Source organism: Phoxinus phoxinus (genome assembly GCF_949152265.1).
Source record: "Phoxinus phoxinus genome assembly, chromosome: 1".
NCBI classification, from domain to species: Eukaryota; Metazoa; Chordata; class Actinopteri; order Cypriniformes; family Leuciscidae; genus Phoxinus; species Phoxinus phoxinus.
This window is the reverse complement of record NC_136876.1, coordinates 5492468-5505507: the sequence shown is the minus strand read 5'-3', so window position 1 is coordinate 5505507 and position 13040 is coordinate 5492468.

The window sequence follows — 13040 nt, the reverse complement described above, 5'->3', positions numbered from 1 at the left end:
GTGTGTAATGAGTGTGTGAAGCATCAGCTTGTGTGTGTAATGAGTGTGTGAAGCATCAGCTTGTGTGTGTGTAATGAGTGTGTGAAGCATCAGCTTGTGTGTGTGTAATGAGTGTGTGAAGCATCAGCTTGTGTGTGTAATGAGTGTGTGAAGCATCCGCTTGTGTGTGTGTAATGAGTGTGTGAAGCATCAGCTTGTGTGTGTGTAATGAGTGTGTGAAGCATCAGCTTGTGTGTGTGTGTAATGAGTGTGTGAAGCATCAGCTTGTGTGTGTGTAATGAGTGTGTGAAGCATCAGCTTGTGTGTGTAATGAGTGTGTGAAGCATCAGCTTGTGTGTGTAATGAGTGTGTGAAGCATCAGCTTGTGTGTGTGTAATGAGTGTGTGAAGCATCAGCTTGTGTGTAATGAGTGTGTAAAGCATCAGCTTGTGTGTGTAATGAGTGTGTGAAGCATCAGCTTGTGTGTGTGTGTAATGAGTGTGTGAAGCATCAGCTTGTGTGTGTGTAATGAGTGTGTGAAGCATCAGCTTGTGTGTGTGTAATGAGTGTGTGAAGCATCAGCTTGTGTGTGTAATGAGTGTGTGAAGCATCAGCTTGTGTGTGTGTAATGAGTGTGTGAAGCATCAGCTTGTGTGTGTGTAATGAGTGTGTGAAGCATCAGCTTGTGTGTGTGTAATGAGTGTGTGAAGCATCAGCTTGTGTGTGTAATGAGTGTGTGAAGCATCAGCTTGTGTGTGTAATGAGTGTGTGAAGCATCAGCTTGTGTGTGTGTAATGAGTGTGTGAAGCATCAGCTTGTGTGTGTAATGAGTGTGTGAAGCATCAGCTTGTGTGTGTAATGAGTGTGTGAAACATCCGCTTGTGTGTGTGTAATGAGTGTGTGAAGCATCAGCTTGTGTGTGTGTAATGAGTGTGTGAAGCATCAGCTTGTGTGTGTGTAATGAGTGTGTGAAGCATCAGCTTGTGTGTGTGTAATGAGTGTGTGAAGCATCAGCTTGTGTGTGTAATGAGTGTGTGAAGCATCAGCTTGTGTGTGTGTAATGAGTGTGTGAAGCATCAGCTTGTGTGTGTGTAATGAGTGTGTGAAGCATCAGCTTGTGTGTGTAATGAGTGTGTGAAGCATCCGCTTGTGTGTGTGTAATGAGTGTGTGAAGCATCAGCTTGTGTGTGTGTAATGAGTGTGTGAAGCATCAGCTTGTGTGTGTGTAATGAGTGTGTGAAGCATCAGCTTGTGTGTGTGTAATGAGTGTGTGAAGCATCAGCTTGTGTGTGTAATGAGTGTGTGAAGCATCAGCTTGTGTGTGTAATGAGTGTGTGAAGCATCAGCTTGTGTGTGTGTAATGAGTGTGTGAAGCATCAGCTTGTGTGTAATGAGTGTGTGAAGCATCAGCTTGTGTGTGTAATGAGTGTGTGAAGCATCAGCTTGTGTGTGTAATGAGTGTGTGAAACATCCGCTTGTGTGTGTGTAATGAGTGTGTGAAGCATCAGCTTGTGTGTGTGTAATGAGTGTGTGAAGCATCAGCTTGTGTGTGTGTAATGAGTGTGTGAAGCATCAGCTTGTGTGTGTGTAATGAGTGTGTGAAGCATCAGCTTGTGTGTGTGTAATGAGTGTGTGAAGCATCAGCTTGTGTGTGTAATGAGTGTGTGAAGCATCAGCTTGTGTGTGTGTAATGAGTGTGTGAAGCATCAGCTTGTGTGTGTGTAATGAGTGTGTGAAGCATCAGCTTGTGTGTGTAATGAGTGTGTGAAGCATCCGCTTGTGTGTGTGTAATGAGTGTGTGAAGCATCAGCTTGTGTGTGTGTAATGAGTGTGTGAAGCATCAGCTTGTGTGTGTGTAATGAGTGTGTGAAGCATCAGCTTGTGTGTGTGTAATGAGTGTGTGAAGCATCAGCTTGTGTGTGTAATGAGTGTGTGAAGCATCAGCTTGTGTGTGTAATGAGTGTGTGAAGCATCAGCTTGTGTGTGTGTAATGAGTGTGTGAAGCATCAGCTTGTGTGTAATGAGTGTGTGAAGCATCAGCTTGTGTGTGTAATGAGTGTGTGAAGCATCAGCTTGTGTGTGTGTGTAATGAGTGTGTGAAGCATCAGCTTGTGTGTGTGTAATGAGTGTGTGAAGCATCAGCTTGTGTGTGTGTAATGAGTGTGTGAAGCATCAGCTTGTGTGTGTAATGAGTGTGTGAAGCATCAGCTTGTGTGTGTGTAATGAGTGTGTGAAGCATCAGCTTGTGTGTGTAATGAGTGTGTGAAGCATCAGCTTGTGTGTGTAATGAGTGTGTGAAGCATCAGCTTGTGTGTGTGTAATGAGTGTGTGAAGCATCAGCTTGTGTGTGTAATGAGTGTGTGAAGCATCAGCTTGTGTGTGTAATGAGTGTGTGAAACATCCGCTTGTGTGTGTGTAATGAGTGTGTGAAGCATCAGCTTGTGTGTGTGTAATGAGTGTGTGAAGCATCAGCTTGTGTGTGTGTAATGAGTGTGGGAAGCATCAGCTTGTGTGTGTGTAATTAGTGTGTGAAGCATCAGCTTGTGTGTGTAATGAGTGTGTGAAGCATCAGCTTGTGTGTGTGTAATGAGTGTGTGAAGCATCAGCTTGTGTGTGTGTAATGAGTGTGTGAAGCATCAGCTTGTGTGTGTGTAATGAGTGTGTGAAGCATCAGCTTGTGTGTGTAATGAGTGTGTGAAGCATCCGCTTGTGTGTGTGTAATGAGTGTGTGAAGCATCAGCTTGTGTGTGTGTAATGAGTGTGTGAAGCATCAGCTTGTGTGTGTGTAATGAGTGTGTGAAGCATCAGCTTGTGTGTGTGTAATGAGTGTGTGAAGCATCAGCTTGTGTGTGTAATGAGTGTGTGAAGCATCAGCTTGTGTGTGTAATGAGTGTGTGAAGCATCAGCTTGTGTGTGTGTAATGAGTGTGTGAAGCATCAGCTTGTGTGTAATGAGTGTGTGAAGCATCAGCTTGTGTGTGTAATGAGTGTGTGAAGCATCAGCTTGTGTGTGTAATGAGTGTGTGAAACATCCGCTTGTGTGTGTGTAATGAGTGTGTGAAGCATCAGCTTGTGTGTGTGTAATGAGTGTGTGAAGCATCAGCTTGTGTGTGTGTAATGAGTGTGTGAAGCATCAGCTTGTGTGTGTGTAATGAGTGTGTGAAGCATCAGCTTGTGTGTGTAATGAGTGTGTGAAGCATCAGCTTGTGTGTGTGTAATGAGTGTGTGAAGCATCAGCTTGTGTGTGTGTAATGAGTGTGTGAAGCATCAGCTTGTGTGTGTAATGAGTGTTTGAAGCATCCGCTTGTGTGTGTGTAATGAGTGTGTGAAGCATCAGCTTGTGTGTGTGTAATGAGTGTGTGAAGCATCAGCTTGTGTGTGTGTAATGAGTGTGTGAAGCATCAGCTTGTGTGTGTGTAATGAGTGTGTGAAGCAACAGCTTGTGTGTGTAATGAGTGTGTGAAGCATCAGCTTGTGTGTGTAATGAGTGTGTGAAGCATCAGCTTGTGTGTGTGTAATGAGTGTGTGAAGCATCAGCTTGTGTGTAATGAGTGTGTGAAGCATCAGCTTGTGTGTGTAATGAGTGTGTGAAGCATCAGCTTGTGTGTGTGTGTAATGAGTGTGTGAAGCATCAGCTTGTGTGTGTGTAATGAGTGTGTGAAGCATCAGCTTGTGTGTGTGTAATGAGTGTGTGAAGCATCAGCTTGTGTGTGTAATGAGTGTGTGAAGCATCAGCTTGTGTGTGTGTAATGAGTGTGTGAAGCATCAGCTTGTGTGTGTGTAATGAGTGTGTGAAGCATCAGCTTGTGTGTGTGTAATGAGTGTGTGAAGCATCAGCTTGTGTGTGTGTAATGAGTGTGTGAAGCATCAGCTTGTGTGTGTAATGAGTGTGTGAAGCATCAGCTTGTGTGTGTGTAATGAGTGTGTGAAGCATCAGCTTGTGTGTGTAATGAGTGTGTGAAGCATCAGCTTGTGTGTGTAATGAGTGTGTGAAACATCCGCTTGTGTGTGTGTAATGAGTGTGTGAAGCATCAGCTTGTGTGTGTGTAATGAGTGTGTGAAGCATCAGCTTGTGTGTGTGTAATGAGTGTGGGAAGCATCAGCTTGTGTGTGTGTAATTAGTGTGTGAAGCATCAGCTTGTGTGTGTAATGAGTGTGTGAAGCATCAGCTTGTGTGTGTAATGAGTGTGTGAAGCATCAGCTTGTGTGTGTGTAATTAGTGTGTGAAGCATCAGCTTGTGTGTGTGTAATGAGTGTGTGAAGCATCAGCTTGTGTGTGTGTAATGAGTGTGTGAAGCATCAGCTTGTGTGTGTAATGAGTGTGTGAAGCATCAGCTTGTGTGTGTGTAATGAGTGTGTGAAGCATCAGCTTGTGTGTGTGTAATGAGTGTGTGAAGCATCAGCTTGTGTGTGTAATGAGTGTGTGAAGCATCAGCTTGTGTGTGTGTAATGAGTGTGTGAAGCATCAGCTTGTGTGTGTAATGAGTGTGTGAAGCATCAGCTTGTGTGTGTGTAATGAGTGTGTGAAGCATCAGCTTGTGTGTGTGTAATGAGTGTGTGAAGCATCAGCTTGTGTGTGTAATGAGTGTGTGAAGCATCAGCTTGTGTGTGTGTAATGAGTGTGTGAAGCATCAGCTTGTGTGTGTAATGAGTGTGTGAAGCATCAGCTTGTGTGTGTAATGAGTGTGTGAAGCATCAGCTTGTGTGTGTGTAATGAGTGTGTGAAGCATCAGCTTGTGTGTGTAATGAGTGTGTGAAGCATCAGCTTGTGTGTGTAATGAGTGTGTGAAACATCCGCTTGTGTGTGTGTAATGAGTGTGTGAAGCATCAGCTTGTGTGTGTGTAATGAGTGTGTGAAGCATCAGCTTGTGTGTGTGTAATGTCACGGCTACCTGGCTCACAGTAGCAATGACATAGGGGAGACCACAACGTTTGTTCAGTTAAATCAAAAATAATTTATTAAACATTAAATTATACGATGAAAACATAATTTAAATCAATAAGTGTATTAAGTCAGTAAACATGAAGCAAAAGAAAACTAACCAAAAGTGTAGTGCAGATCAGTAAAGTGTAGTCTATGTGTAATGCAAAATAGACAAAAAAGGAGTAAGATGATGTTACCACCAGCCCGGAGGCCAGAGCAAAGCAGACACGCGCAGCACAGAGCAACTGGAACTCTAGAGCAACTGGCAGGAGATGTTTTTAAACCGTCCCGCCAATCAGCTGCTGCCAGATGGACCGAAAACAGACAGCTCCCCCTTCAGCTTGGAGGGAGAGAGACGGCCCAAACAGTTACTGTTCATAGTGGAGTGAGCACACCCAGCACGGCAAAGCCGGGCGTGACATCACTCCCCCCACAAGACAGAGACCCATGTGGGACTCTGTAAACCTACATACTACTCATTACCCCATTTCCCATAATCAATACTAAAAACAAAAAACAAACCCAATAACACCCAAAAAACAATAAATGACTAAACCCAGTACCCTGTTTAACCTATTACCCCGAAAGACTAATGTTAGACTAAACCCAACCTCTCATCACCCTTCACTCAAAATACAACAGCCCCCACGAAAAATGACCTAAATCACCCGCCCCCCCGCCAGCCCACCTAATTCCTCCCCCCCACCCTCCTTCCCACCCAGCAAATCCTGGCGCCTGGATAGCAATTTAAGAATGGAAAGACAGGAGACAAGGGAAAAGAACCAGAGACTGGACACGAGACAGACCCCCCTTAGCAGTCATCAAGAGCCCGCGACAAGGCATCGGCCATGACGTTGTCGGACCCCTTGATGTGCCTAATAGACAGGTTATAAGGCTGTAGAAAAAGAGCCCAGCGCATAAGGCGCTGGTTAGTATTCTGAAGAGACGAGAGGAAAGTAAGCGGATTGTGGTCAGAGAAGACCACCACAGGGTGTAACCCACCACCAACATAAACCTCAAAATGTTGGAGTGCCCAAATAAGGGCCAGGGCCTCCTTTTCGATGGTTGAATAGTTAAATTGATGACGATTAAACTTCCGTGAAAAAAAAGAAACTGGTCTATCTATTCCATTGTCATCCTTTTGAAGGAGAACGGCACCTGCCCCTACCTGGCTGGCATCTACTTGCAGCTGGAAGGGCTCTTCCAACCTAGGAGCAGCCAGGACAGGTGCAGAACTCAGGAGAGACTTGGCGTTTTCAAATGCCTGTTGGCAATCAGCCGTCCAATTGAATTTAACGGAACCCTTTAACAGGTTAGTTAGTGGGGCAACGACAGATGAAAAATTACAGCAAAAGTTCCTGTAATACCCTATCATACCAAGGAAGCGCATCAACTCTTTCTTAGTAGCAGGACATGGGAATTTGTCAATGGCCAGGACTTTCGCTCTCACTGGCCGAACGTTCCCCTGTCCGACCACCTTACCCAGATACACCACTGTGGCCTGAGCAAACTCACACTTTGCTAAGTTCACAGTGAGGTTTGCAGCCGCAAACCGCTCAAATAATGAACGTATGCGGGCAAGGTGGATTGTCCAAGTGTCTGAATAGCAGACCACATCATCAATATACACCGCGCACCCCTCCAGTCCCGCAACGACTCGATTCATGAGCCGCTGGAAACTGGAGGGGGCGTTGCGCAACCCAAAAGCCATTCTCGTATAAGAATAGAGTCCTGACGGCGTAATAAAGGCAGAGATCTCTTGTGCCCTGGGAGTAAGAGGAACCTGGTAATAACCTTTTAGCAAGTCAAATTTACTAACATAACGAGCCGCACCGACTTGATCCACACAATCCTCTATCCTAGGCAGTGGATACGAGTCTGGTTTTGTTACATTATTTACCTTTCTGTAATCCGTGCAAAATCTGTACGTATGATCAGGTTTTTTGACTAGCAAACAGGGTGAAGCCCAGCTAGAGTACGACTGTATGGCAAGACCATTTTCCAGAAGATATTGGACACTATCATCCAGACTTTTACGCTTATCAGGACCAGTGCGGTAAAACCTCTGACGGATCGGCTTTGCATCACCAACTTCTATGTCATGCTCGATTAAAGTTGTACAGGTCGGAGTATCTGAAAACAGACAAGGAAATTCAAAGATTAAAGCTTTCAATTCTGCTTGCTGTTGAAAATCCAAATGATCTAACACTCCCTCTAATTTGGCCAACGCCTCTGAATTATTGAGACGAGCATGCAACATGGAATCGTCAGGGCCCTGCACATCATCCTCTGACTCTGGAGAAGCTACAGACGTACCTACCACGACCAAGACAGACGATTCACCCTTACAACTAGGCGACTGTGACGATGCATAATATGGCTTAAGTAAATTGATATGACATAACTGTGTCGCCCGCCTACGATCAGGCGTAGCAACCACATAATTGGTCTCTGACACTTGACGAACCACACTGTAAGGCCCCGAATACTTTGCACAAAAAGGAGAACCAGGTATAGGCAACAATGCCAGCACCTGATCCCCTGGGCTAAAGACACGAGCTTCAGCTTTACGGTCATAATTTCGCTTCATTTTTCCTTGGGCATCAGTCAAATTTTCGGTTGCCATTTTACATGCCAAAAGTAACCTGCGACGGAAACCATACACATAACTGGACAAACTCTTGGGTGGTTCAGATAAATCCAGATCACTTGACAACACAGACAATGGGGTACGAACCTTGTGACCAAATACCAATTCGTTGGGACTAAAACCTGTGCTTTCTTGCACAACCGCTCTAGCCGCCAACAACAGCCATGGTAGACCATCCTCCCACTCCCGTTTCATCTCTATGCAGTACGCACGCAACAGAGACTTAAGAGTGGCGTGGAAACGTTCCAAAACCCCTTGACTTTGCGCATGGTACGCGCTACTCAAATTGTGCTGGATACGCAGCTGTTTCAAGGCTGCTGCGAATGTTTTTGATGTAAAATTTGAACCCCGATCACTTTGAATGATTCTGGGAAGACCAAATATTGAAAAAAACTGCGACAATGATTTCACCACAGACCTTGTGGTAATGGTCCTCAAAGCAAACGCAGCAGGATAGCGAGTCGCCTGGCACATGATGGTAAACAAATAAACACAGCCTGATTTTGACTGTGGTAAGGGGCCCACACAATCAATGACCAAATGCTCGAAAGGCTTACCAACAGACGAAATGGGCTGTAAAGGCGCGGGCTTAATAACAGCATTTTGCTTACCTGCCACCTGACAGACATGACAAGTTTGAACAAACCGCGCAACGTCCCTCTTTATCCGTGGCCAGTAGCAATGCTTTAACAATTGATTGTATGTTTTCTTCACCCCAAAATGACCCGCTGTTTCCCCATGAGCTGTTTTTAGTGCCACTTCACGAAACTTTTCGGGCATCACCACCTGCAAGACCTGATCTCCCACATCAGTTCCCTCCCCAGGTGACCACCTTCTTAGCAACAAACCATCCTTCACAAAATAACAGCGATCTAAATTACCATCTGCAGTCAAGTCAAAATATTTCTGTAAGCTCTGATCACTCTTTTGAGCCTCAACAATGTCAGATCGAGACAAAGGTTCTGGTAACTGTGGAATAAATACCTGAGCCGACGTGTGCTTAGATACATCAGACGAGTTGGCATCCTGCTTATGCGCCATAGCGCGCGTCACAGCGCATGCCGTAAAAACCTCTGGAAAATCTTTTTGACACCTATCTGACTCATCCAATAAAGAAACTCCAGTCTTAACCACAGGAGGTGGTGAAACCTGATCAGGAAAAACACGGTCATGAGCAAAATTATTACCCACAATCACATCAATTCCCTCTATAGGTAACGAAGGACGCACGGCAATGGTTACTTCCCCGCTCACAAAACCAGAAAACAACTGAATTTTGTGCAGCGGCACTGGAAATGACTGGAGACCAATTCCTCGTATTAACACACAATTTCCTGAATCAGACTCCGACGAAAAAGGCAAAACAGATTGACAAATGAAACTTTCCGATGCGCCTGTATCACGCAGAATCTTCACTGGAACGCGATGTACGTCACCCACCAATGCCACAAAACCCTCCGTGACAAACGGTGCATAATCTGTTACACTAGATGCAGGAAATTCAAGCTCATCACTTTGTACATTGCTCAAACCTTTATCAACTGACACTGTACATTGTGCACGATCTAATGTCTTTGCTGGAATTTTCTTAGATTTACACACAGAGCGCACAGCAGGAACAGATGCGGCACAGAGGCCAACTTTTCTTCCCTCAGTTTTCCCCTTATTGCGCTCCAACAACACCGGACAATTTTTTTTCCAATGATTTTTCCCAAAACAGTAATTACAATCTGTTTTAAAATCGAAATCCGATGGTTTACCATGTGCAATTGAATTAGTAAACACAGATGTGTCCGTATTAGCACGACTATAGCGACGTTCTCTGAAATTAATATTAGAACGCAAACTAAAATCACGAGCTGGAGTTTTGTGTATGAGAGAAAAATTATCAGCAAGAACAGCAGCATCTGCTGCAGTTTTTATTTGATGTTCGCTAATATAAGTGCCTATGCGATCAGGCAAAGTGTTCTTAAGTTGTTCTAATATCATAAGATCACACAACTCATCAAAAGAATCAACATCTTCAGCTGTAAGCCAACGATGAAAGAAACTGGTTAATTCCCCAGCCCATTCAGCGTAAGTTTGCTTGTCTGATTTTTTCCATGATCGAAAACGCTGCCTGTAAGCCTCTGGGACTAACTCATAACACTTTAACACAGCTGCTTTGACGCATCGATAGACCTTCTTTTCAGAAGAAGGTAAAGCCACAAATGCCTTCTGAGCACGGCCAATTAACGTAGTTTGTAACAATACACTTTTATCCTCATCACTCCACTTTTGCTCAGTAGCAATATTCTCAAATAACGAAAAAAACACATCTGGATCATGCTCATTAAACTTAGGCAGGAACTTGATCATACCGGCCAGACCAGACTGCTGCGATTTTCCAAATTTGCCGTCAGCCATTAACTGCAGCCTAGTACGCTCAATCTCACGATCCTGCTCTAAATTTTTAAGCTTTTCCCATTCCAACTCACGATCTTTATCTTTCTGTGCAGCTTCTAACCTTTTACAATCCAATTCGTTATCCAGCCGCCTTTGAGCCAAATCGTCATCCAATTTTTTCCTTGCTAATTCTTGGTCCAATTCCAATGTCTTTTGTTTCACTTGCAAATCATGTTGCAGTTTTAATATTTCGATTTGCTGTTCAAATGTTAATACACTGGTTTTTGGCTTTGGGTCTACAGTCAATTTCGGAGTGGTTTCACTATCTAAAGTCTGCTCACTATCTGAACCCGACGCTCCCCCTTCACAGCGCTCCGGTAATTTCTCGTCCGGTAACACGCTCTTTTCAACCAAACACGAATAAATGAAGTCAAGCAGCTCATGCTTCTTAGCTCCCCTCCGCAAAGTTACATCAATTTTATAGTGCATGGCCACACTACACAATTGTTTCACATTTAACGCTGCAAGCAAGACCACTGAGGGAGCCTCTAGAAACGCCCCAAGTGCACTCATTTTTACACTTAAATTAGAAGTCACCACTCAACAAACAAACCCAGCTATGGTCTAAAAACACCCAATAGCAATACCTCTAGCCAAAGCAACAAAACTAAGCACTTACTTCAACGTCTTTCGGGTTACTACACAAATCCAACCACACAAATTAAATCGGGCGAAGCGGAGTGCAGCTCACGTTACAGGACAACAACGGAGTTTCCCCCTAAACATTTACCCCCCTACTATTCTGCCCTATCTTCACACTAAGTCCAAGAACAAGGCTCATTTACTCACCAATACCGCTGGAATCGTACTGTCCCGACCGAAGTCGATTCAGCCGGCGCTCCACGGCGGTGCCCTCGTTCAGACTTCAGTGACCAGCAACCTAAACCCACAACGCCGAAGCGCACTAATTGGGGATAAAACAAGCTCCGTAAAATGCCATCCTGTAACCTAAGTTAACCTACAAACACACTTCGCCACTCAAAAAATAAACAAAATATGGTTGGCTAAATTTCTCTAATCTGCGCAAATACTCCTTCGCAAAAAAACTGTTACTCCATCAAAGTACTAAAGTAACATTGAATTCATTACCTGAACACTCGATGCGGAACTCCCCACCAAACAAACACAACGCGTGCCAGCTGATTTGATTACACCAGCTGATCACCCGTACGTTTCATTCACAAAATGTGAACCAATGACGTAGCACTACCCACGCAGAGACCTACACACTATTGCGAATTATAGTAGTCTACTTACAATTTGGGATCCAAATGGTCGGACGAGCCCCCATATGTCACGGCTACCTGGCTCACAGTAGCAATGACATAGGGGAGACCACAACGTTTGTTCAGTTAAATCAAAAATAATTTATTAAACATTAAATTATACGATGAAAACATAATTTAAATCAATAAGTGTATTAAGTCAGTAAACATGAAGCAAAAGAAAACTAACCAAAAGTGTAGTGCAGATCAGTAAAGTGTAGTCTATGTGTAATGCAAAATAGACAAAAAAGGAGTAAGATGATGTTACCACCAGCCCGGAGGCCAGAGCAAAGCAGACACGCGCAGCACAGAGCAACTGGAACTCTAGAGCAACTGGCAGGAGATGTTTTTAAACCGTCCCGCCAATCAGCTGCTGCCAGATGGACCGAAAACAGACAGCTCCCCCTTCAGCTTGGAGGGAGAGAGACGGCCCAAACAGTTACTGTTCATAGTGGAGTGAGCACACCCAGCACGGCAAAGCCGGGCGTGACATCAATGAGTGTGGGAAGCATCAGCTTGTGTGTGTGTAATTAGTGTGTGAAGCATCAGCTTGTGTGTGTAATGAGTGTGTGAAGCATCAGCTTGTGTGTGTAGTGAGTGTGTGAAGCATCAGCTTGTGTGTGTAATGAGTGTGTGAAGCATCAGCTTGTGTGTGTGTAATTAGTGTGTGAAGCATCAGCTTGTGTGTGTGTAATGAGTGTGTGAAGCATCAGCTTGTGTGTGTGTAATGAGTGTGTGAAGCATCAGCTTGTGTGTGTAATGAGTGTGTGAAGCATCAGCTTGTGTGTGTAATGAGTGTGTGAAGCATCAGCTTGTGTGTGTAATGAGTGTGTGAAGCATCAGCTTGTGTGTGTAATGAGTGTGTGAAGCATCAGCTTGTGTTTGTAATGAGTGTGGGAAGCATCAGCTTGTGTGTGTAATGAGTGTGTGAAGCATCAGCTTTTGTGTGTAATTAGTGTGTGAAGCATCAGCTTGTGTGTGTGTAATTAGTGTGTGAAGCATCAGCTTGTGTGTGTGTAATGAGTGTGTGAAGCATCATCTTGTGTGTGTGTGATGAGTGTGTGAAGCATCAGCTTGTGTGTGTAATGAGTGTGTGAAGCATCAGCTTGTGTGTGTAATGAGTGTGTGAAGCATCAGCTTGTGTGTGTGTAATGAGTGTGTGAAGCATCAGCTTGTGTGTGTGTAATAAGTGTGTAGCGTCAGCTTGTGTGTGTGTAATGAGTGTGGGAAGCATCAGCTTGTGTGTGTAATGAGTGTGTGAAGCATCAGCTTGTGTGTGTAATGAGTGTGTGAAGCATCAGCTTGTGTGTGTAAAGAGAGTGTGAAGCATCCGCTTGTGTGTGTGTAATGAGTGTGTGAAGCATCAGATTGTGTGTGTAATGAGTGTGTGAAGCATCAGCTTGTGTGTGTGTAATGAGTGTGTGAAGCATCAGCTTGTGTGTGTAATGAGTGTGTGAAGCATCAGCTTGTGTGTGTAATGAGTGTGTGAAGCATCAGCTTGTGTGTGTGTAATGAGTGTGTGAAGCATCAGCTTGTGTGTGTGTGTAATGAGTGTGTGAAGCATCAGCTTGTGTGTGTGTAATGAGTGTGTGAAGCATCAGCTTGTGTGTGTGTAATGAGTGTGTGAAGCATCAGCTTGTGTGTGTGTAATGAGTGTGTGAAGCATCAGCTTCTGTGTGTGTAATGAGTGTGTGAAGCATCAGCTTGTGTGTGTGTAATGAGTGTGTGAAGCATCAGCTTGTGTGTGTAATGAGTGTGTGAAGCATCAGCTTGTGTGT